General features: G+C 39.8%; 1 protein-coding gene across 1 annotated transcript in view; it reads left to right on the forward strand.

Annotated features, from left to right (window-relative positions):
* Positions 1 to 22042, forward strand: part of LOC111929355 (leucine-rich repeat and calponin homology domain-containing protein 2-like) — a 108720-nt gene that overhangs the window by 5184 nt on the left and 81494 nt on the right. Inside the window, exon 5 of the mRNA XM_086850890.1 lies at positions 270 to 21674. The gene's annotated coding sequence lies outside the window, so the exon portion shown is untranslated. The remainder of the gene's footprint in view (positions 1 to 269; positions 21675 to 22042) is intronic.

The following is a 22042-nucleotide window of genomic DNA, read 5'->3' on the forward strand; positions in this document are numbered from 1 at the left end:
ATGATTCAGGTGACCGGGGCAATGTGAGGGGAGAGCTGAGCCCTGGCAGGGCCCAGAGCAGACTCAGCATCTGCAAAGCCAAGCTGGAAGGAAGCTTCCAGGAAGTTTGGCAAGGAGATGCGATCCCAGCATACACATTTGGTGGCCACCTGCGAGCCCAGAGAAGCATCGGTCTGAGCTCGCTGCCCGCCTCGCCACTCTCCGGGGGTCCCCGAGCAGGTGCTGCCGAAGCTCCCCAGCAGGGATCCCACTCTGTACTGGTCCTGCAGGGCTTCCTTCGGCTTCCCTGTGGCGAGACGCGTCTGCAGCTTTCGGCCCGGCTCCAGGGACGGCCCCCGACCGCCCCGGGCCCGGCTTCTCTATCGGGTGCCGGCGGCCGAGCGGTGGAGCTCGGGCCGGGGACCTCGGGAGGCGCGGGAGTGTTCGCGGCTCGTGTCCCCTATGGAGCAGCGGCGAGCCAGGCGGAGCCCCGGGACAATGGGCCAGCTCCAGATGTCATCAGCTCCGCTGGTGCCCGCCCAGCAGCGCCGCAGCCTGAGCGGCCAGAGCCGGGCGGAGGCGGGACGGCCCGGGGCGGGGAGGGAGCGGGACACCGGCAGGGACAGGACAGGAGGAGGAAGCGCAAGAATAACAGCGGGAGCGGGGCCGGAGAGTCACTGCTGATGCCTCCGCCGTGCTGCCGGAGGCCGCGGCCGTTTGTCCGCTGGTCCGAGTGTCCCTTGGTCCGTCAGTCCGGTCCCCACTGGCTGAGCCCCGGGGGCAGCACCGGCCACGCGGGGCCGCTGAGTTGGGGGGGACGCGCCAGGCTCGTCCGTGCATCATTTATGCATCATTTGAGCCTAATTAAAGACGCCGTGATTGATAATTGACAATGGATACCTGTCCCCCTTAGGTTTGAACTATCTAATGGGAGGCTAGGCTAGATACCTTTATGAGGGCCTACATACGCTGATTCACATTTTCTTGAATATAAAAATCCTTAATTGATTGTAAGAATTTTAACCGTGGTAATGCACAAACTTGCCGCAAGATGGCAAGTTATGACTGCATTAGGCACCTCATACCTCACGTCTCTAGCGAGGCAGTCACCAGGAGAAACCAAACTATGATCACTGGGATGGGGAACGAATGTTTACAAGAAGCATTTTATGAAATCTAGGTTCTTTTTCTCAAGATTAAAAATAGTTTTGAATCTATTCCTTTGCCTTTTAACTTGCTAGGGTTCTCTGACACAGGAGGGCTATTTTACACAGTAGTTTCTGGTTTGTTTGTTTTAAAAAGCAAAAATAAAAATTGAGACAAAAATTGAGATTGTGTTTCTTAAACATATGCTAAGTATTTTGGGAATTATTTGTTAAAAAGTAATGCATTTCCGTTTATTGTTTCTTTTTGTGGGAGACACACGAGTCAAAAGCTGGAGACCAGTGATTGTATTTAAGAGCAGGAATACAAGAACATTCCTACCTCTCCGTTGCTATTCCCTGTCTGATCCTTACACCATCATTCTTACCAGTGGAGGAAATCTGTTCAGTTTTGGCCAATGATGCCTCACAGGTAAAATTCTTTTAGAGAGAAATTACCCATCAAAATATGAGGTAATATTGTTGCAATAAAGCAGCTGGGACTCAGTTTCTTCATGCAAGAGAAACCAATTCTTTATTCACATAACTCATTTTATACAGTTTTTACAGACTTTGTGTTCAACTCCAATTGGTTAGTACTTTACTTGCCACTTACTCTATTGGTTAGTAAAAGGCATTTTGCTTGTCCATCAAGTCTCTTGGTTCTTTCATTGTTTACATACCTTCACTGATTCTCATGGTATAGTTTCATTGTTAAGGTGCCACTTATTTTTCTCCCTAAGAATAGATTGTTGTGCAAACAAATTCTCATTCTCGAGATTTTTTCACAGGAGAACTTAGCTAGCTGCACACAGAAGAAGTAACAAGCCAGTTGGTAATGTAGCAGAGCACTGCCTGATTTTCTAAGGCCTTTCTTTTATAACATCTTTTACCTGTCTGTAACATAATGTAATTACTGAATAAAGGCAATTATTACACATCTTACAGAGGTAATATTTCAACAGAAAGGGGGCTACATTCTACACCTTGTTAAACCAAGTCTCGATCAAAACACTTGAAATCAATTTAACAATGTCAAGGCTGTTTATCAAACCAAAACTGCTGAAAGGCAGGGCAGGGGAGAATACATGTAAAAACCTGGAACAGCAAGTGTCCAGGTTAGGAATCAAGAATGAAACCCTGGTTACATTAAAGCCTCATGGAATTCTGCCTTCAATTCCATGGCTTTCCAGATCTTACTTGCATGTAGTGTGAACCACCTCTGTCAACATTTATCCCTGGCCTGTTTGTTACTTTCTCCTCAGGTAATGTCTTTGCAGTTCATCTTGTCTGTTAGGATTTATTCTACACAACAGAAATCCCCTTAAACTGCTGAGACCAAGCTCCCCCAGCAAGGAATAACATTTTCTACACTCTGAATCTGAGTGACAGCAAGTATCACAGTACAGTGCATCCATTCACGGACATTTACATCATTTCTATCCAGCCCTTCATCTTTCAGCATCACTTAACTGACTCAGTGACTAAGCAGCACTGCCAAACCCCCGTGACAGTGACGAGCAGTGATAACCAGCCTGCTGACAGCCTTTCTCATGTGGACTTCTGGGCTTGTTTAAAGAGCATCATGAGCAATACTACACCTTTGATACAGCTCCATTGCTGCTGGCTTAGCTGAGATAAACCTTGAAGGTCAACGAAAACGTAGCTCTGTTTTTGGAATAATAGGGTGTCTGTCTGGCTTTATTCCAGTCCATGATAACTGTCAAATCAACTTCAACAGAGCCAGGGTTTTATTAAGGGCTTAACTTCAAAGGCCATAAAGCATCAACTACTCACAGGAAGTTGAGGTGTTGGTGGTCTGTCTTGCTTCCTGTGAAAAGACAGGAGAAATTAGGAGAGGCTGTGCTCTAAATTGCTAGAGAAGATAAAATTATTTATGCTCTTCATTCATAAGTTCATAATTTGTTAACTCCCTGCTTCCATGTGTTCTGGTTTCTCTTTACAGCATGAAATGCTTCACTTCTGTTTGGGTACATACAATATATATTTACAGAAATCAACAGATACAGGCCTTTCTTTCCACAGAGATTTGCAAAAGGTGCAGTTATATCTACATGTTTTATATTTAGAACACTCTGTATTCTGCCCATTTCTGAATTATTCAGTAATAGTTCTCTTTAGTTACAAGAAACAAAACCTTTATATTTATGTACAGATAGAATTCCATTAACTGTAGTTATATTTAAGCCTTTTGCAGTTAAAGACATTTAATCCCAAATGCTAAGAAAAAGTCTTTGGAGACCATTAATTTGAAAATTCGTTTACAACTTTTGAATAGGATCTGAGGATACTAACTTCCAACCCTGAGAAAACCACCTCACTTTTTATTTGAATTAAACTTTCATGGACTCAAAATCCAATTTAAATATTCATGACATATATGCTCCTTATTTAGGGAGAAATGCATGCATTAGAAGGCATATTGATTAAACTCAATGTAATTTTAATGGAAACAGGTAAACACTTGATTAGCAGCCAGTAAAAATCTGTTTTAATTTACATAAAACCTTATCTTCTCTTTGAACCCAAGGTCTAGCTCATTTAACTTTATGTTGCTTGACATAAATAATTTTAGTATTGTTATAACATTGCTAGTGACTTTCAGCAGAATCTCATCACATATTCTGACACAGGGTTTACAACTTTGATATTAAAAGAGAAGTTAAATACTAAAGGGTGAAGAAAAAGAGGTAGTTTTTGCTACATATTTAATTTTTAAATTGTTTGTGCTAAATTGCCAGTAATTGTTTTCTTGAACTTCTTGGTTCTGCAATATCTCTTGCTTTATCAGCAAGCCTGGTTTAGCACATAAGAATTGCAAATAACATATTTCCAGTAATAATGAATTCAATATGTTGCTCTCAGTAACAGCCATGCAGCAAGTGAACAATGTCAGCTAGTGAACAATGAATGTCATTGTGTGTGTGTGAACACAGACAGCGCCAGTCACAGCTGTCATTAATTTACTGCTTGTAGCAGAAATAACCTGACACCCCAAGAAAATGATTTGGCAAAAAAAGAAAACACTTCAGAGTCATCACTCAAGGTTCCAGCAGAGTTGACTGGGAAAACAGTTCTTTTTGTTTGTTTGTTTTTAGACTGAGCATTTGTGCAGTGGCATCTTTCAGTTTAGGACTCCGGATATATCAAACAAAACAATAAGTTTTAGCATCAGCTATCAAATTCTTATTTAATATGTAAGGTTCAAAATGCAGAAATGAGACAAATCTTCCTTTTTGTCAGAAATCAATATCTAATTTACCTTAGCAGTACTTCAGAAGCATTGGAAGTTATCACTAAAGCGGGTATCTGTGCTAGCTCATTCACAACTCAAAAATCTATTTTAAAGACATGTTATGCAGTATAAAATATTACACACAAATGAGCTCAAAACAACAGGAATATTTTTCATTAGCAACTCTCATCTCAGAAAGATCATCTTGTCTATGCATTAATTCCACTGCCCTTTGTGCAAATGACTTTAGATCCTGTGTGCTCTGGGTCAGTGCAGTACCAAGAGCTGAACAACAGGCCCAAGCCAAAGCTGACCTCTAGATGAACATTCCAACTAAATGTTATATATGTAGGTGTTCATTAACAAAGTATTGTTATATATGTTCACTTACTGGCAAAACATGTTCACCTTTATGTGTCTAGAAACAGGATAAGGCCACATCTGGCCTAATTAGGGTCCTTGAGCCCTGGCCAGGCTTTAGGAGAAAGCTGGCAGGAAAATTATATTAGAAATCATATCAGCTGGTTTGTTTAGCATTGTAAAAGCTGGACCACTGTCAGAGCAAAGTGGAGGAGCCTCGTGGCCTGCAAAGGTGGAGGCACTGCAGGAGTTCCCAGTTACTGGAATGGTTCTCCAGCCCTTGCCTGTGACAGCTTCCCCCCACAGCTGATGTCTCTTGGACTTGGGTGATGTATCTTCACTGGTGATGTATTTTTCTTTATCACTGTAGGCATTCTTTCGTAGCAGTGATTAGCATTGCTCAGCTTATCCCTTTGGAAATCTTTGCTCATGGTTAGGTGCCTTGCTTAGCTTATCCTTTTGTGATTCTTTGCAGTTTTACTTCATAGTAAATGCCACTGTTCCTTAAGCTGGTGTGTGTCTCTACCCTACCCACCAGCAAAACAGTCAGGGAATGCATACATGTTCCACTCAAACATTTCTGTTTGTTTCATTGTAGTGTGTTGGATTTATTACTCAGCAGTCAGCATTTTAAAGATATAATGATTTGTTACATTTTTTTTTTCACACATCCTGCAGTCATTTGACTGCATTTAACCATAGAAAAATCTAACAGTAGCTTCCAAATAGATTATGAACTATGTGGGAGATTTTTGCTCTTAACTATCACCAGTGATTTCAAAAGTAAACCCCAATAATGCAATCTTGGTTAAAACAAACTAATCTTGACTCCCCAAATTAATTTTATCAATACCTGGAGAGGAACTTACAGATTTTCCATATTTGATTCTTAAGTATGTTTTCTCTTGAAGATAAAAAATCATAACCAGCACAAGCCACAAGGTGACACTTTAGGACTACTGGAAATATATTATCATCATGGCAAAAGAAATAATTTTGACACTGGAGTGAACTGGGTCAATTATAAAGTACACAGCAAGTGTGAAATTGGTCTAGGTCTTTTCTGAAGGGGATTGATTGTTTGGCTGCAGAGGCAGGCAGCCAAATGCTGTATTGACCCACAAGAAGAAGAAAGGAACTCAGAAATTTTTTACTGAGGGGTCTGCTTTCCTGTGGTCAAAGCCATAAACCAGTTTTATTTAGGAGATGAAAAGCAAATCAGAACAGTGTGCATAACTTGAAAGTCTTGCATTTTCAAGGAGAGCACCCCCAAACTTGGCACTTAGAAGTGGCAATGTGAAATAAATGTGTGTGTAGCTGGAAATCAACTATACATTCAGCAAGTCTATAGATCACTGACACTTGTTTCAGCAGCTGCTCTCTAATACGCCACAAGTGAAAGAAACTGAGGATATCATCTTACAGTGTGCCCTGTGGACACAAGACACTGTAAGACTGTCCTGTAAGATGTCCTGTCTGCCACAAGCTACACAATCAATATTGAGCTCTAACAGCAAAGTTGTTATTACAAAAATCTTATTCAATACTAACCAATCTTTCTAGCCACCAATTCTTAGGAAATCTTTGATATAATTTCCTTAAAACCCCAACCCTTCTATAACTGATAGTGCCATAAATATTGAGCACAAAAATATACATATTTCAAAACAAGGAAACAAAAAACACCTGAGAACACATTTCCTTCATGTCTTTTCCAGACCTTTTATAGTTTCCCAAAATTATGTTCCTCAAAGATGCCAGCAAAGGCAAAATTTATACACTTGAGATAAGGTGCTCATGACATTCTAACAAAGTGCCCCAGGCTCCTCAGCTGAGCAGGAACTAGAGTTCCTCTATCACTGCTCTGCCAAGTGATCCTAGAGCTTGTCTAAGTTGAAAAAGCCAGCTGAGGTATCTTACGTAGCTTCTTGAAGAAGCGATGGACATTATTTTCCTGTTTGTTTGATGCTTACTTTCTACCAACTTGATTGTCCTGCTGAGATAGGTAAAGAGATAATAGGACTTAGGAATTCCTTGGACATTATTTTACTGTGTTAGAAAGTGTAGCAAATCTATTGCAACTATTTTTCCTAAAGTCACAGCACCTGAAGACTAAGGTGTGTAAAGGAAAAAGTCAAGACTTTTTAAAACTTCAAGCATTCATAAAAAAGCTAAAGTAAACAAGACTGACAATTAATTTTTTGGGTATGGATAAAAGCTTAAGAACATAGCAATACCACTTACTCTCTGTACATCTGACAAAAATTTATAGATTTGAAAACACTAATATTTTTTAATGTTTATTTTAGTGCATTCTTGTCTACTAGGAAAGTTTTCTTTTCCTACTGAATTTACCATTTTTCAGTCAAGAGCTACTGGTTTTCTTTTTCCTCCCATTTTCCGCAGGGAATAGGCTATCATGGCAGACTTTTGTTTATTTGTTTATGTACCTTTGCATTATTAATAAGCCCTGGGAAGTGGGTTTGTTACTTAAGCTCCCTCTGCTGGCTCTTCAGCAGCAGAAACACAACAGATGAAAGGTTTTTCACTTGCACTCCCTTTTCGTTAGTCTTAGAGCTGGGAAACTGCAGTTGCCAAAGTTAGCAATTCCTGTACAAAGGAAGTGCAGAAGACTTAGAATACTAATGTAATCAAGAGGCTACGGGAACTAGGGACAGTAGCATCATGTATAAAATATTACTTAGGTAAGTCTGTAGTCATTGCCTGCAACATTCAGCTTCAAGAGAGGCACCCACAAGCTGAGAAATGCATTTCCTTCCACCTTGCACTCTCACCTGCTTAGGATTTAAATACCAGTTGTGTTACTGACAGTCATTATTTGTCTTGTTCTTCTATTAGGCAAAGTTTTCTCAATTATGAATATTTCACTCCCACCATTTCAAAATATCACCATAGTGCACAATATATACTTTGGATATTTAGGTCTTCACAAAGACTTTATACAGACTTTGCAGTTTCTCGGAGTGAAATGAGTACAGTTGTTCACAATTTGAGAGTGCATCTTTAGAGAACAATCATATTTTCAGTTGCACATCTGCAAGCTTATTTTTACAGCTTGTGGCAAGATTTAACCTATGACCCCTTTTGGACTCTACACCCTATAGTTATCAGAAACATGACTCCCCATATTTTCAATCATTTTAGTTATTCACAGTCCCAATAAAATATAGGCACTGTCCTGCCTTGAAACCTCCAGGAACATCCTCTGTCTATGACCTTTGAGTCAGAGTCCCTCTAATTCAAGCACACCTGTTAAATGGTCTCTGGGTGGGCATGAAGTCACATTAAGCTCAACGACAGAGGAGCTCCTCGAAAGATTGAGTTTGAATTCTTTTTTTCTCCCTAGTAATTCCAAAGGGAGCCTGATATGATTAGCCTTCCATTTTAGGTATCTCATCATACTGGGCCAATCTCATGTTACTTGTCTGTTTGGCAATGAGAAAATAAGGACTAATATCCTCTCTATTCATTCTATTCATCAAATTTGATGCGATTTCAAAAGGATCAGTATTTTACCTTAACATGTACATGTAAAGGAACAAATTACATTGTTCCTTTTTCTGTGCTGTTTTTTATTAATTACTGGTTCATTATTGCAATCTCAAAAGGTAAAAAATTCTTTGTCTTCATTCCTGTAAGACCCTAATGCATGAAACAGTTTTCTTGGTTTATAAGTAAAGAAAATATAAAGAAAAAAAATCTTATTTTTCTCTGAATCCTGCACCAGCTGTTCCATCAGGACTTCAAGGAGATTACTTCCCCCCCACACTCCTCCAGGAAAATCTAAGATTCTTTTAAAAACAAAATAATATTCTAGAAGCTGCAAAGAAAAAACCCCAAGAATACTAGCTAACATTCCTCTTGATTCACAGTTTCATCACCTGATTTATATTAGCTCTGCACCTGCACTGAAAGGATCTGGAATAATTCAAAGCATATTGTTGAAGCCTGATAACTAAGCTATGACAAAAAAGCACCTTGAAGGTCCCTGCAAAAGCCAAGAAGGATTAAACAGACATATTGAAATAAATAGTGCTGTATAAGAAGCTAAAATCCATAGGAAATAAAGAATGTGGTTATTTTGGTATTTGATTTATATTTCAGTTAAGTTCATCAAAAGGACTGCCTGAAGACTTATTCTCTTGAGGAAAAGAGAAACATTCCAAGTTTGTTTCTGCCCTCAGTAAATAGTCTTTTAAGTCTTCTATGAATATTCTTTCTCTCCAGGAATTATAAGAAATGAAAACACCCTCCCCAGTTGCTTTGCTAGAAGGATAAGGCATAGACAGAGTGTTCAAAGTGCTCATTCCCTACTGTAGACAGAAATCCTGTCCCTCACCTCTTCCCTGCATCTTTTCCCCTTCTCTTCAAGGGCTATTTATACACTGTAAGCTATTTATGGCTAAACTTGTCACTTGACCAAAAGCAATGGAAGTTTTCCCATTTATTCAAAGAATGCCTAAAGGTTTACTTGGGATGGGCAAACTGGTTCCTTCCACTGTGTGGAAACACCCGTTTGACCATCCAGTAGACGAGCTAGTCTTTGTACTAAACTAATCCTAATTCCCAATGAGCCTCATGCTGGTCAATTTTTCAGTATGTGACACTTGGACCTAAGAGGTTCTTATGGATGTACCTATATTTTGACACAATCACAATATAAAGATATTTTTAAAACAATAGGCATATTGTACAGATCGTCACAGAAGGCAGGGATGCATGGGGAAGAGCAAGACAGCCTTGGCTTCAGGGCCTTCTGACATCAAAGAGCTCTGATCTTACTGCATTGCTTTTTAGAATTCCCACAACCCTGTTTTTAAGCACAGTAAACAGCTGCTGAAGCCTTTATGAACCATATGTTCAGGATGGCAAATGCTCCACTCTAAGAAAAGCCATAAATTCATTTGCATTTTTCAAAACTCCACAATCAGTTCATTCTTCACTACAGATTGTCAAATGTAAACGTCTCTTTCCAAGAATACAAATGGAATTTGTGTTTTATTGTACATTTCATGCTGATGCACAGCCTTGCATCACTTAAAGGCCTGGAGTTATGAGCACCTCGAGGTTTACTCTGGCCTGGAATCATGCATGGTGGCTTAAGGCACTCCCAGATCAATGAATATACAGTTCTTTGTACTTCCAAAGTACTCCCTCCTTCATACATGTGTGAATGTCTTATTTTTTTTCCAGCAGAAACTCAGTATTGAATTTCTTCATAAATAAGCCCTGTTTCACTGTTGTATTTAGAAATAATGATAAGGAATATTGTTTCAAACTAAGAATTTGGAGTATTTGGCTTATCAGGATACTTAAAATCGTGTGCATAAGCATGATGAATATTCATCAGTATCTAATGCAATTTCAAAGGTAGCACATGCAGTTTAAGAACCACTGCCAATGATGACCTCTTTGATTTCATTTATATTTTCTATTTTTGTTGTATATTCCTTTTCTATTCATCCTGTAAACTCTTCAGACTATGTGCAATCTCTTAATCCATCTGTACAGTGCTCAGCACGCTGCAGATTAGTGCCTAAAGTAACAGGAATGATGATTTCCAGTGGTTGCTATCTATCAGAAGCCATTTTAAGGCTTCCAGCAGAGGTCACAATTGCTCAGCAGTTCCTGGGAATGCTTTTCTGCACAGAAAACTAATTTCTGAAATCAAGGCTAGAAGATTTTACTGCATAGCTGAGACTTTGCTGCAACCAAACGTGCATTAGATTATTTATTGGTAAGGAAAAAAAAGGTTTATCTAATTAATAATTGCTTCATATTTTGGGAAGCTAATGAAGTAGCTTTGGTCTCTTAGAAAAATAATATGCCATTAAAGATAAAGTCTCTGAACGGAAGCAAACCATTTAATAGATTAACTGCATATCAGTAGTAATTTGCTTATGAAAAAGACACTTGTATTAGAGGGGATGGCTTTCATTTATGAAAAGTTAAGGGGTTCACTACTGACAATAAAAAAATACTTATAGTTTAAACTCTGCATTTTGCTAACAGCATTTTCTGGATTTCTCTAATATACCATAGGCCTACTTTGATTTATACAAAGTCAAATTCTCACTATTACTGGAAGAAAATGAATTATTTCTGCATTAGAAAGAAAGAAAAGCCCCCCAAAATTACAAAGTGAAATCAAGAAATTTCACCAGGCTTTTTTTAAAGTTAAAAAATCAAATCAAAACAGTACAGACAAGGAGATTCTAGCTGAGTCAGTGAAAGTGTTGGGATAAAGCAAGATCAGAAAGAAAAGCATCTGGTTGAAGACTAACAAGGAGTAAAATGGGGAATTAAAATGAAGGACAACGAAAAGTGAAGTAACCTGAATTGAACTAATAGTGCAGTAAATCATATAGATCACGAAGTATTTTCCTGCTAATTGACACCTGATTCTTAACCCTGCTCAAGGCTGCTGCTCACTAAAGATTTACCCATTCATGAATCCGTTGTTAGTAGACGCTCTGCTGTGATTTTTTCCCTCTGTTACCTGACCACCCTCCCTGACCATCGTTTTTCCTCTCTGTCCTCCTGCCTTCCTCTTCTGGATAACTTCCTCACCTTATAGTTTCCACTCCAATTTACCCAGTGGCTTTGCAATTCCCATCTCACCCTCTCCTGTTTTTAACAATCTGTTCAGTCCTTGAAATAATTTTTTAAATTTTAGTTATGCACAGTTCTAAAGAAAACAGCAATGTGGATATTTCTGTGTGTGTCAGTCCCCATTACAGAAGCAGAAGTAAGAGAAAGAGTGGGATACAGTTCTTGAGCAAAAGGTCACTAGAAAGTAATGAGAGCTATGGAAGCTTCAAGAAAATCCCTCCTCCCTGCATTTTATTGCAAAACAGTTAAAGAATTTGAGCAATTGAAATCTGTAGAATAGCTAGGCAGTGGAATTCATTACACCACAGTTAATTCCTTTCTTCATGTCACCACCAAAAGGCAAGCTTCAATTTTAACCCTGGCCACAAACAAAATGGTTTTGTTTTTGTTTTTGCTTTTTTCTTTTACATTTGCAAGGATGAGAATAATTACGTGCATACCTGACACAGCAAAGGTAAAGTATCTGCCAAGCTCTCTTTGATATTACAATACACTGGGGAAAAAGAAAGTCTAGCCACATTTTATTATGCATTTATTTATCAAGAATCTGTCATGCACACCTACCCTACCAGATTGCAGACTTGAAAGGTAAGAACAAAGCCTGTTTGTTTTGGGTAAAGTAATCTGCAGAATAACTCTATTGCTGTACTTAGCAAATGACTTGCATCCTCTGCAAGGGCAAGAAGGAAAAAACAAACCATCAACTCTGAGAGAATGAGATTTATTTAATCATTTTAAAGTTTCTTGAATGTAGTTTACAAAGTGATTCAGTCTGCTATTATTTATTCAGTCCTCTCCCAAGGACTATCAGATATAATAAACTGCATAAAACTGTTTGAATTTTCCTTCCATTTCCTTTATGGGTTGCTATTTGAAGTGTATACAGAAACTTCACTGTTTTTAGGTATTAATTCAATGAAAACAGAGGTAAGCCCAAATCAAACTAACTACTAACATGTTCCTGAGTCTGTAAAATACTATTAAAATTTTGAGAGAAAATACTGAAAACCACCCTGGTATGAACAGCTCTTGGACTAGTGTCTAATTGCAATTTCCAGGACAGTTCTTATGGAGCTGAATACTGAATGTAACAGAACAGGTAAAATTCATCAAGTTTTGAACACCTCTATTCATTTGTGCTTACATTTTTATTTTATAGAGAACCTTATTTTCATCTTGGAAAACTTCTACTATATTAAGCCCCCTACAGTGATGACCCTAATCTTTCTTGATAGATAAACCAGAAAATCAGCCAAAACTTATTTGGAGCTGATGATAAATGTTATTGTACAGATCATGAATGGCAGTCTTCATTCCAGTCCTAAAAGCAGCATCTTTTTGGAAGAAAACATTTCTACCACAAAATCTCTTTGGCAACAGCATATCCAGCAGAATCCAAGTTATTATTTGCTAGAGTTATTTTACATAAAAATAGAAAAATATTGCTTTTCTTTGAAAACTCTCTTAATGCTGACTTCAAATGCTAATGTCTCAGTGTGTTCATACCTATCAGTGGAGTGAAGACAAGGGAGTCTTCACTGGAACATGAGGGTGTGCTCTGATGGTGCAACAATGTTCTGACCACAGAATGATGTGTAAAAATCGAATTTTGACAAGATCTCACATCTCCCTTGAGTTCTCCCTCTCCTTGTTGCTTCCCCCAGAAGTGCAGCTTAACAGCTCTCCAGGCACTTGTTTAGATGTACAAAGTAGCCTCAGGCATGAAATGCTTCAGAATGAAGTTCTTAGCCTTCGGTACAAAGCTGTTCTTTGAGGTGTGGCCAGTACATCAGTTACTCTAGAAAAATATAAATTCTGCTTTTTTCTGCAAGTGCAAGGTTCCATCTGTGATGCAAGACCCAGGGAAATAGCTAATAAAATCAAAACCAGATATGGGAATGAGATTCCTCACACACTCCCCACTGACAGAATACACCCACACCGGGTGAATCAGATGAGTGATTCTAGCCCAGTCTCTGTGAAGCTGCATCCGAGGGAATCCAATTCTGGTCATGTTGAAAAAGCTGTAATGTGGATTCTCAAATTCAAGTAAGGAAAGAGTGCTTTATTTAGTAAGAACAGCAGCAGAGTGAGAGGAAACAACTGCACATTCACACAGCAAGTAATTCAGTGACCCTTAGACACACAGATTTTGATCTAGAAAACAATGTAAGAAAGCGAATGGATAGAATACAGGTGCTGCTTATTTCTAAAGATTAGAAGGAGAAATCTTGCTCTCAGGTAACTCCAGGCATTGCTGGCCCTGCTATTTTGAGCTGCTAAAGAAAACCCAACTGAGAGAATATGACATCTCAGTGGAAGTAGTCACTAAACCAAAAATCAGATGGAGAAGAAGAAAGAATAAACAAGCGCCTGCAGCAGTCTGGGCACAGACTAAAGGAAGTGTTACTAACATGACAGATCATTCTGCAGTGAATGTTCTTAGCAGCACATACCCCACAGAGGATGCTCATTCCCAATTGCTGTGTAATACATGGTCCCATAGGATGCAAGACAGCAGCAGGACTCCTAAAGCTCACGGTGCGCTGGGCATGGACAGCAAAGCACGCAAATTCTTGGCACATGTTCTCCACAGAGCATGGCAGTAACATAAGATGGGATGAATCATGGAGCTTATAACAGCCTGAGACCAATCACCAGTGCTGAGTTGCCTTAACCTTGGACAGAGGTTAAGTTTCAAAGCAGAAAATCTGATGGAAGCCAAGCACCACATTGTTCTTGTGCCCAGGGGAAGGTAATGCTGCCTGGAGTCAGCTGTCTAGGAGCACCACCAGTGCAGTTTTCCCTGGAGCAGAGGGGATGTGAAGGAAGTGTCCCCTGGGAAGTGGGGCAGCGGCCACAGGGACTGCCTGGGAGCGAGGGCCCTCACCCCTCTCTCTGCCTGTGGTGAGGGATTGTTTTTCTGCTGGATACCCCTGAGGGATTCTTTGGCCCTTTGGCTGGAACAGCCTGATCTGCCCGCGGCTCTTGAGTGGGAGGTGTCCGTGTGTGTGAGGAGCTTTGGGCCACCATTCCTGTCTGTGCAGTAACTGTATCCTGGGCACAGTGAACCTGGAACCTGGGAGCACCATCATGGATACATCTTTTTTGCAAGTTTTGGCCACAGAATTTGTTTGTGAATTAAAGTTTGTCCAAGTTTTTTATCTGTGTGAAGCTGTTTTCCTGTACCTCCATGACATCAGTACATAGCTCAGGTAGAGGATGACAACCCCCCCTGTTTGTTTATGTTCTTTTGCCCTGAGAAGCAATTCTGACCATGTGACATTCAGGTGCAGCAAGAACTACTGATTAATCTCTCTGATAGTCTAGATAGCTGTGATTAGCCAAATTGACTACCCAAGCCTGCTGTCTGAAAACATCTATTATTGGAACTCAGATGGAACTGAGGAGCTTATTTCTTGTAAGGGACTAGAATTGCAAGTGCATCTGCAAGTATGTGTTTGTGAGACAGACTAAAAAAAGGCTTGTTACTCACTGCAAACAGAGGAACACAGCTGAGTGGAGGAAAAAGGACCATTTCATCCTGGTGCTAAAACCCACATTCCTATTGGCTTTTTCAAATGGTGACACCTAGTTTGATTTTTTAATTAAAAAGGAAAAAGTCCATTTAAAATAGGAGATAAATCATAGTCATTCAAGACAAATGTTGAACGTTTGCTCCTAATTTTCACCTTCAGTTCCATATTCATTATCAATTATGGTGAATATGGTTGAGTGATTATACATTGAAGCCAAATTGCCAAATTCTACCCATTTCTTATGGTCAGAAGGCATGATGAGGAGCTGAAGCACTTAACCCTGAATGTTTATTATGTTTAAATACATTTATGTGCAGTGATGTCAATACACATGAAATTAGATAAATTTTGGAAAAAAAAGTTGTAAATGTGTACATACATTTGCATTTGTGTGTGTCTCTATATATAAGATATTCATACACAAAGTCACAGATGTTCTATGAAATGTCACGTGTTGTACACAGGTAGAGATACTATAAAAGAAAAGCTATATAAAATACAGTTTAGGCCCTGCTACTCTAGCTAACCAAGCATCTGCCTTTTAAGTTCCCATGTGAAAAAATCAGAGGAATGAGAATCAGTTTGCATAACAATCTGTTCTTGTAGAGAAAAATAGTTTACACCTGTAATAACAAAAGATCTGTCCCATGAGAATGCATGAAGAAAAAATGTGAACACCTGTAGGAAGAGAGAGTACACACACAAGCACCTTCTAACCAATGGATTGTGTGGCAAGAAAGTTACTAACCAGTCAAACACTGTGGGAATGCAGCTGGAGAGACATAGTACTGCTCAACTGTGACAGAAGTGCATGTGCTAACTCTAGCAGGCCACAAGCCCCTGGAAAAGAAAGCAGAACCCTGAAGCAAGAGGTAACGGTGTGCTGTGTGGTGTGCTTGCTTTGTAAGAAGTCATGCAAGACCCTACATGCCTATGTGGGTTTGTGCAAAGCTATGATTAAGCAGTGTTACTAGGAAACATAAATGTTGTTATCAGTGCTATTTTTAGCTATAGTTGAAAAGGTATATACTGAGCTTTTGGAATCAATAAATCGACTTCATGCATGCAAACCATGGAGTCCCCGTCTCTTTGATCGCCCAACAAAACACGACGTCTTTGAAATCTGTATAAATATGATCTTTACGAATAAAGAACTGGCTTTTCCTGCATGAAGAAACTGAGTCCCGTTTGCTCATTATTGCGACAGTCACACACAAAGCTCTGTGCTCAGCTGTCAGTCCAATCCCACCATTCCAAGCCGACTGCTGCAGCCCTGGGCTGTGACCATCAGCTGACCTGATGTGAACATCAGTGTGCTGATGAGGAGTCAGAGATGAGGGCAGTTATCTCTCTGTTTGCATGTTCAGTTATGTGTCTGCCAAGGCTGTGTTTTGGGCTTCATTTATTCTATTTAATCTTCCCTATTAAAGTTCAAATTGAGATCACCATCCAGATCAAGGCAGGTAATGATAAAGGGATAGCTGTGAGCATTACATGTAAAACTGGTTTTTCAGATACATGGACAAGTGAGAAAACAAAATCATTGCTTGTCTAGATAATGGATACTAATTTTAAGTTCCCAGGAGGATTCTGGAACAGTATTTGTTTTAGTAGTGCCAAAACTACGGGTAAGCAAATTCTGAAACAAGTACATTCTTAGTAACAAATCTGCAGTGAGGAGATACCTCAGTTCTGAAGAATACAGTAAAGTGGAATGACTTGCTCATAAAATCCCTTAGAAAAGCTGACCCTAGAGCAAAAATATTATTTCAGTTTACATAAACAAACAAACAAATAAATAAATAATATGAAAGAGATAAGACAGACTTAAATGGACAGTTGCATATTATTTCCACCCCCAATGTAATGCTACAATTCTCTGCTGAAGAAAATATCTACCTATCTCAGGCTGGAAAACCCTGATAATCTCTTTATGAGGAAAGCTGAAGACTGTATACGCAGCAAGGCTTAACAAGGCCATGAGTATCACAGCAGGGTAGAAAGGTAGATTGGTCTATCTGGAGCAAGACACAGAACTTATGGAAATACTGATGTGCAAAAAATTAGCTTTATTAGACTAAAATTTTAAGAATATGTAAGCAATGAAAGGATTTGAGTTGTTCTTCATAAGTGTCCTCTTTATACTGTGGCCAAACAAAAGAAAGCTTTCAATTTTAGAAGCATCTTTAACAATTATTATTTTTAACTGCATCAAAAGATAAAAATGCAAGGAAAGAAAAACATTTTAAAAACAAACATTGCAAAACATGACATCACATAATGGAAAACCTTTTATTAATTTGAAGGGTATAAACGTAAAAGCAAGAGGAACCTTTTAAAAGCTTCATTTAAAAGAAATATTTAGAATACTTCAGTAGTCATTCCACCTGAATGCTAATATAAGATGAGGGCTAAAAGCTTGTACAAAAAGGTATGTTTACTAAATGGATACATTGATCACTGAACTTTACACAGCATTAAATTTTAATGACCTTCAGTGATTTGAGAGGCCTTAGTTGTTTATGTAAGAACTGTAAAAAAACCTATGGATTTACATTTACAGACTGTTTATCTCTTCGTAAATGACAACATTTTAGAAAGAAATTGAACAAAACCAGAAAAAATTGCCTCTGATCAACGCTAATGGCCATCTTGTGTAAGTCAGTAAATACATCAAAACTGGAGTTGTAAGCTTTTTTGTCCTGCTCATCTGAGAGGGAAGGAAGCAAAACATACTTTTAACAGACTCTGTTGTTCTTGCTCTTCATTTGAAGGTCCAGCATAACTTGAAGGGCCTCATTAAGTGTCACTGGCTCAGCACTGAGTATTGAACAAACCAAGAGCATTAAAATACTCAGAGCCTCTGACTAGGACTGAGCAATCAGACAAAGCACATGGACAGAAGAGAGTGTCAAGGGCCAGAACAGTCAAAATTATTCCAATTACTAACTCAAAGCCAATTCAAAGTTTGCTGTGGAGAAATGTGGGTTCTTGATTTTCAGGGTGAATATTCCCAGACTTTACTAATTCAAAAGGTAGAACTATCTTTCTGACATAGTTGGATATGGCCACATTCCTAATTCCTCAAAACCTCTCCCACAACTAAAGAACTTGTAAGCAGTTCACTTAGCCTGGGAAGAAGAAAATTAATTTTTAGTCTGACTAATATATTGAGAAAAGAAATAATCTTACTTTGAGTATCTGCAACACTGCAGGATATTTGCACCATTCTGCTCCCCAGCTAATTTTGTTACTTATATTGTTTCTGTACATCACTTGTCCAGGGGATATACACGTGCATATCCATTTAATGTGCCAGAGCTCCCAGCTAATTATTTGAGAAAGCTAGTTCATGAAAAAAATTGAATAACAAAGAAAAGAAATAATGTGGGGTTTTTTTGTGTTTTGTTTTTCAGTTGGTTGGGGCTTTTTGGTTGTTGTTGTTTTGGGGTTTTTATAAATTAGGAGTAGTGGACAGACTAGAGACCAAAATCCTGACAATGCTGGTTTTCATTTCAGACAGTCCATACCTGAAGTGATATTAGTTCTGCCCTCTTCTACCAACACCACACTGAAGGCCACCCCTTGGTCTTCTCCGTGCTGTTTCTGGGGTGCTCCACGCAGACTGGCACTGAACAGAGCCAGCGTCTCGTACTGGCACTGTTTGGTCCAGACTTATGGGATGCTCCTTGGCTCTGGGCTGCAGATGGAAGAACGTGCTGTGTCCAAATTTATTTTTGAAATGATATCGTTGCAGTTGAACTGCTTTTTTTGTCTTGAAGTCCTTTAGACTTTAAAAGAGTAAGACCTCTTTTGTACCTCGGGCAGTCTGCAAATTACAATTAAAATTACAGCTATTGTTGAAATTGCAGATTCCAGTTGCACATGTTTTTAAAATTACACTTTAGCTGACTGTATTTAGAAGTCTTTTCAAAAATGTAGATTTTTTTAATGTACTACAATGTAATTGCTGTTTTTCAAAAGGTAAACCATCAATATAACTTTGAAAAAATAGTCTGGGGATTTAAATGCTTTTAGACTGCAGATAAATATAAGAAAAGAATGAACAGATAAATAAACTACTAGCATACTACACGAGTTATCTGATGCCAAAAAACTTACTCAAATAAACAATTCACTGAATTCAAAGAGGTTTTTTGTGGAAAGTAGTACTCTTTATAATAACAAGGGTCCAGAGATTCCTACAGCTGCTACATGCCATTTTGCAAACATTAGCATGCCCCTACCACAGACTTTAATGAGGTCCACCCACAGGAAAGCTGAATTAATGCTTTATGAAAGTAGTGTATACCCATATTTTTCTTTAATGCCCAATTTTATGATACTGAAGTGTTATCTATATTGCTACTATAGGCAATATAATGCAAATAAATATAAAAACTCAATGTGGAAATGAACAAGTTCTGTTAGATTTTTTTTAAAAAAATAATATTTCAGTAAAATGAAGTCAGTTCCTAATGAAAATAACAAAATAAAAGGCTGATGTTTGGATTAGTTTTATAATTGGACTTTAAGGCAAATATTGCAATTACTTTTCCAACAACATGCTGTGTTTTCTGGTGAAAAACTTCCCATCTTAAATATCCTTATTTAAAATCAATTCTTCTCATTTCCTCAGAGGAGGAAATTGATCTATTTAAAAATCTATGCTCAAAATGCTTTCTTGTTAATATTTCTTCTCTATTGGAAATAATAACTTTCTATCTAACCAGTAATGGAAGTTTAGATTTTACTTAAAAAAACCCAACTGTCAACTAAAATTCTTCTTCTCAATTGACCTTACCCCAGAAAACACAACTGGAATGTGAAATGTAGGCTTTCAAATCTCTAAATGGGCATTTTTGAAATTTTTGAAAGCCCCACATTGCAGAAGAGGAATGATAATTGCTATCACGGTATAGTGAATAAACAAAAGCAATATGCAATTAATTAATTGGAAAAAAAATCTGCAATATTGCTGTTGCCATGAAAATTTATTCTTGAGTAAATTTTTTATAATGCAAGGTTGTACAAAGGCTGCGTAAGAAATGTGGCTCCAGGCTACAGCCTGAGCTCTCAAGCACAGATCTTTTAAACATAGGTTCAAAGATTAACTATTTAATGTCAATATACTTCTTAAAATATCTTCTATTGCATGGAATGGCACGGCAACAAAGATGAAAATTAGCTGCATATTTCTGGAATAATATTGTTTTTTCCACCACTGCACAAACTCCTCTTTTAATAAAACAAGGATTTTAGCTAAAAGTTCACCATGACATGAACTACCTCAAACTTCAGAGCTGTTTAAATCTAAATTTAGAGGTTCTATTTTTTAAAACTATGAGAAAATAATAAATTTATGAAGTCTATGAAAACATAATGCCGTACTCTTGACTGTCTTTGCAAGATTCTGATGAGATCTAGATTTAGAACGAAAAAATCACAAATTAAATGTTTGTTGTTGTAGTGGATCACGAATTAGAACAATTTCCATGGCAACCCCTTTAGTCTTCTTTCAGGAAAGATTGCAACGTTTTGTTTGCTCCTAATTTAAAATGCAATATGTTGCCTGCAACCACATGAACAATTTCTTCAATACGTTGTGAAAAAAAATCCCCAAAACTCAAACCAAACCAGTGTCTTCAATAAGTCATGCCACAGGTGTAAAAAAAGCCCAAGAATTACACAAACCCACCATATAACTAGCAGATAACATATTTACAAAATTTATGCTTGTAGAATACGTTCTGCTTTTCATTTGGAATTTTGTTTGGGGAAGCTGGATCATGTGTGAAGAGCGAGTAAGACAAGCTCCGCTAGAGAAGGTTTGGGAGCTACCTCTCATTGCAGCAATTCAGAACACCGTCAAGCTCCTTGCTCCACCGCCGGGACCAGAACACACTTCACCCCAGCGCCTTTTCTCCACACCTCGCTCGCTGCTCAAGGTCCCGCCCGTCCCCCTCAGCACGGCAGGCCCCAAGCCCCGCCCACCTCGCCCGAAGCCCCGCCAATCCCGGCCCGCCTTTCTCTGCTCCGTCCAATCACAGCCGCCCTTTCAACCGGCCCGCCAAACTCTGCCCGCTCAGCCCCGCCCCTCAGCCCGGCTCTCCTGAGGCGCAGCTCCAGCTCCCGCCGTTGCCGCTTCTGAAGCCGGCGCGACCGCGCTATGGCAGCCCCGGCAGGTGCTGCTGGGGCCCGGGAAGGGCTGCCGGCGACTCCCGTTCATGCCGCGGCCGGGACCTCTCCCGGAGGAAGGAGAGAGTGGGGCCTGAGGGGACAGCCGGATTCGGGGCGATGAGGGGGGCGGGAACCGGCAGGCCGCGATTGGCGGGACCGGGCTGTGCCTCAGGCTGGGATTGGCTGGACCGGCGGGGCGGGGCGGGGCTGGCCGTACCGGGGGCTATAAAGGACGTGCGCGAGGGAAGGTGTCGGTGTCAGTGCACCGGGTGTTTGCACCGGCCAGCCAGCACCGGCCAGCCAGCACCGGCCAGCCAGCACCGGCCAGCCAGCACCGGCCAGCCAGTACCGGCCAGCCAGCACCGGCCAGCCAGCACCGGCCAGCCAGCACCGGGGCCTGGGCGGGCGCTGTCCCGGGGCGGTGGTGCTGGTCCTGCCCTTGGAGGACTCCAGGGGTCGCGGCCCTGACCCGCCTGCTCCGCCTTGCGGAGGAGTAGGGCAGCGGTGGCGGGGAGGCTCCTGAGTTAGAGGGCTGGGATGTGTTCCTGTGATGGTCCGGAGGTTAAAGTAATATCAAAAATAAGGGTAATCACGCTGTTTCACTTTATTATTATTTTGTTCTACTTTTATTTTCTACTACCACCACCTTATAATGTTATTTTAGCCTTCTAGTTATTATTCTATTAGTGTACTATGCTATGGCATTACTGTAATTTTACTACTTTTTTTTTTTTTCTGTTACTTGGTACACGATGCCTATTAAATAAAGGTTGTAAGGATGAAACACCTGTTGTGTTCACTAATATGCAGCCCCTGGGGCTGGAGGCAGCCCCAAAGTGATGTGGAGCTGAAATAAATCCCGTGGGGAAGAGGCTGCGGGAGATGCTTTGGGGCCTCCAGCCCCCAGGGTGGTACTGAGCGCCTGCCAGATCCCGGGGCTGTTCGGAACCACC

This window comes from Cyanistes caeruleus, chromosome 14, assembly GCF_971803275.1.
Source record: "Cyanistes caeruleus chromosome 14, bCyaCae1.hap1.1, whole genome shotgun sequence".
NCBI lineage: Eukaryota > Metazoa > Chordata > Aves > Passeriformes > Paridae > Cyanistes > Cyanistes caeruleus.